This window comes from Homarus americanus, unplaced genomic scaffold (genome assembly GCF_018991925.1).
Source record: "Homarus americanus isolate GMGI-L3 unplaced genomic scaffold, GMGI_Hamer_2.0 scaffold36734, whole genome shotgun sequence".
Lineage (NCBI taxonomy): Eukaryota > Metazoa > Arthropoda > Malacostraca > Decapoda > Nephropidae > Homarus > Homarus americanus.
Window position 1 is genome coordinate 10,692,122 of NW_024733126.1, and position 3,954 is coordinate 10,696,075.

Consider the following 3,954-nt stretch of genomic DNA (forward strand, 5'->3'; position numbering starts at 1 on the left):
AAGAAAGGTCCTTAAAGTTTAGATACATAATAAGTTTAAGCTAGGTGAGGAGAGGTGAGATTAGGTTAAATTAAGTGAGGTTAGCTTAGTTGAGGTTAGGTTAGGTTAGGCCGTTAGGGTATCATAACAAGGAAGGAAGGAAACCGGATATCGACTTCCTCAACAACAACAGCAACAACAACAACCACTATCAGATCAATTTCCACCGAGAGGAATTCCGCTCATCGATAGTGGCAGAGAGGGCGAGGAGGGGAACTGTCCCGGCTGTTATTGACCACTGGTGCGACCTTGACCCGTGGGTGGGAGGGCATGACATGTGCGTGAATTTGGGGGAAGGGAGAGGCGATGAAAGAGCAGCGCATATATTGGTGGGTGGGAAAGTGGGTGTTGCGTAAGTGTGGGTGGGTGGGGAAGGGGGTGTTGTGTTTGTGGGGGTAGGTTGGTGGGGGGGGGGATGGAGGTTACGTACGTGTTTGTGGGGGCGTATGCGTGGGGAGAGAGGAAGGGACTTAAACCAAGTAAGGAGAAGTAACTTATGGCGGTTCTCTGGAAACTTTTTTAATACACTATGAACAGATGAGACTGCTCTCTCTCTCTCTCTCTCTCTCTCTCTCTCTCTCTCTCTCTCTCTCTCTGCCATCATTACCCTCTCCCTCATTAGGTATGCAGGCCGTAAACCAAGAATCAGGACAGTGTAGTGTGTTTACATCAGTGTAGCGCTACAAGACCTGACCTGGACTAGACGCCCTTCATTACTCGTGTCTCCTCCTCCTCCTCCTCCTCTTGCCTCTGACTACAACACTCACCGAGACCTGAACCAAGACGCTGATTCACATTAACGAATATCATGCAGACATAAATTATCATCATACAGACATAAATCATCATCATACAGACAGAAATTATCATCATACAGACAGAAAGTATCAACATACAGACGGAAATTATCATATAGACAGAAATATTCATAAGACTGGCATAATGCAGACACAAGGCAGCAGTACACAGAGACGATATTCACCATTGACTATCATACATTGCCTGATCATACGGACAAAATATTCATAAACTGGTATCATGCAGACGCGATACATCATCATACAGACACAATATTCTCAAGACTATCATCATGCAGACAGGGGGGAGGAAAGGAGGGAGGGAGAAAGAGGAAGACGGGAGGAGGAGAGGAAGACGAGAGGAGGGGGAGGAATACAGGGGAAAGGAAGGAAGACGGGAGGCGAAGGAGAAAAAGATGGGAGGAGAATAGGTCGACGGGGAGGGGGGAGGAGGAGGAAGACGGGGGAGGAGGAGAAACACGGGAGGAGGGGGAGAAAGACGGGGAGAAGGTGGAGGAAGACGAGGGAGGGGGAGGAAGACAGGGAGGAGAATGGACGAGGAATAGGAAGACGATGACGATTTCAACATGCACCAATATATTTTGGCCAACTTCCAGGCAGAAGCGAGCCCTGGAATAATCAACACTGTGACTGGTGGTAATTACGAGACACTGGCGCCGCCCACCAGCCAACTAACAGACATGCTGAAGAACGACACGACACCCCGCTTGGAAGTGCTCTCTCTCTCTCTCTCTCTCTCTCTCTCTCTCTCTCTCTCTCTCTCTCTCTCTCTCTCTCTCTCTCTCTCGTCTGCCTGGAACGTCTTGATATATACTGGAGGAACTCAGCCCAACTAAAATAGGAAACACAAATGTGGTCTTCGTCAAGGAGAGAGAAGTTGAAGTTGTCCCATCGCGGCGACATCTTGTTTGTGGGACGATTTCCAATTGGGAATTTAAAATGAGAGGCTTGCAATGTGTTCCAGGCGAGTGTTTCAGTCTGTAATGAAGTATTTTAGTCTGTAATGAAGTGTTGTAGCCAGTAATGAGGTGTTCCGGGCTGAAAATGGAGTGTGCCAGACTACCGTGAAGCGTTCCAGATTGTACTGAAGTGTTTTAGGATACAATAACGTGTTTTAGGCTGTAATGAAGTATTTCAGGCTGTAAAAAAGTGTTTCAGGCTACAATGAAGTGTTTTAGGCTACAATGAAGTGTTTCAGGCTGTAATAAAGTGTTTTACTGTAGGTTGTAACGAAGTGTTTCAGGCTGCAATGCAGTTTTTCAGCCTGTAATGAACTGTTTCAGGCTACAATGAAGTGTTTCAGGCTGTAATAAAATGTTTTAGGTTGTAATGAACTGTTTCAGGCTGCAATGAAGTGTTTTAGACTGCAATGGGGTATTCCAGGCCACAGTAAACTGTTCTAATCTGTAATGAAGTTCCAGACTATACTCAGGTTGTCCAGGCTGTAACTGAAGTTTCCGAGACTGCACAGTAATGAAATATTCAAAGATGTACTGAAGCGTACTACGTTGGACTGAAGTGTTCCGAGGTACTTCTTTTTTATGTGTTTCAGGTCACAAACACGAAGGTCACTCGAGAAATGTTCCAAATGCCTCCTATACGTGCTCCATGTGGCCCTTAAAGTGTTGGTGACTTATCAAGTGATCCAGGTGACTTCCAAAGTGTTCCTGGTGAACTCCAGAGTGCTTCAGGGACTCTAGGATGTTTCAGGTGACTCTTAAGAGTGCTCATGGCGACTCCTGAAATGTTATTGGTGACATCTGAAGTCCTCCTGGCACTTTTTGGAGTTTTCGGGAGACTTAAAGTGTTCCTGGCATATTTTGAAGTGTTACTGGCGTGTTTTGGATGACTTTAGCGTGTTTTGAAGTGCTCTTGGCGTGTTTTGAAGTGCTCTTGGCGTGTTTTGAAGTGCTCTTGGCGTGTTTTGAATGCTCCTGGAGCGCTTTGACTCCTGGTGTGTTTTGAAGTGCTCTTGGCGTGTTTTGAAGTGCTCTTGGCGTGTTTTGAAGTGCTCTTGGCGTGTTTTGAATGCCTTTAGCGTGTTTTGAAGTGTTCCTGGCATGTTTTGAATTTTTCCTGACGTGTTTTGAAGTACCCTAGGCGCGTTTTGAAATGCTCCTGGAGCGCTTTGAGGTGCTCCTGGTGTGTTTTGAAGTGCCCTTGGCGTGTTTTGAAATGTTCCTGGCATGTTTTGAAATGCTCCTGGCGTGTTTTGAAGTACCCTTGGCGTGTTTTGAATTGCTCCTGGCGTGCTTTAAAATGCCCCTGGCGTGTTTTGAAGTACCCTTGGCGTGTTTTGAAATGCTCCTGGCGTGTTTTGAAGTACTCCAGGCTGCACTACTTTTAAAATATATAGACATCGACCGACCGTAACGATGTCCTAACCTACAGTAGTTACAGAACATAATATGCTAGAGGCGACAACCCTAACTCGATACACTCAGCGAGAAATGGACCATAATAACACCGTCGATTTTCTGAAGTCTCGTGCATACTACTTACGTTTTCTGACTGAATAATCCATGATTGAGTGATTTTTTTCATTAGAGTGTTGTTACAATTATTACCTTGGAGTTCGGTGGAGCTGACTGCTTACCATGAGTCAATTTTATCTTTTTTTTTTATTGTTTTTTCTTTATTAGTTTCGTTTGGTGTTGTTGCTTCTTTTTCTTCTTTATTTTTGGAATTTTGTTTCGTTTTTCTTCTTTTTCCATCTCTGTTTTGTTTCCTCTCTGTCACTTTCGTTCTCTCTCTGTATCGCAGTAATATCCTATTCTAGCTTAACCTAACCTAACCTAACCTAACCAAACCAAACCAAAACTAAACCAAACCAAACCAAAACCTAACATCACATATAAGTTAACCGAAGTACTGATGATTTACCCCCAGATACATCTAACATTAAATTCACATATATAATTACATGTTAACTGTTTTTTTTTTACAGGGAATAGCCCACCCGGGCACAGGTGATCGACCCACAGAGGGGCCTTGGGGGAGAAAAATTAAGAGAAAAAAAAGAAAAAAAAACAATAATCCACACCATGAAGATGCCGGAAATCCAGCTTTTTAAAGTGAGACAGATTATAAGAGTATG